The sequence below is a fragment of the Ipomoea triloba genome, chromosome 16 (assembly GCF_003576645.1).
Source record: "Ipomoea triloba cultivar NCNSP0323 chromosome 16, ASM357664v1".
NCBI lineage: Eukaryota > Viridiplantae > Streptophyta > Magnoliopsida > Solanales > Convolvulaceae > Ipomoea > Ipomoea triloba.
The window spans coordinates 8,657,737-8,658,041 of record NC_044931.1 but is presented as its reverse complement, the minus strand read 5'-3'; positions in this window follow the sequence as shown (position 1 = coordinate 8,658,041).

Sequence of the window (305 nt, the reverse complement as noted above, 5' to 3'; positions counted from 1 at the left end):
ACAACGGGCAAGAAAAGGGCAGCAAGTGAACCAGCTGGACCACCTCCAAAAATACCAAGAATCATGAGCAAAGCAGTGGAGGATGCTAAACAGGCAGAAAACCTAAGGGTCCAGCGTACACTGGAAATGGAGAGAAGGAGAGAAGAGGACAGAGAAAGAAGAAGAAAAAGACAAGAACGACAGTCAGAAGAAGAAAGGAAGATAGATTTTCTCATGACAAACTTTAAGTTTGGGAACAGAGAAGACACTAAACAAATTCTGACTCTGGAGATATTCAAGCTTCTGAAAATCACTGGGATATCTAC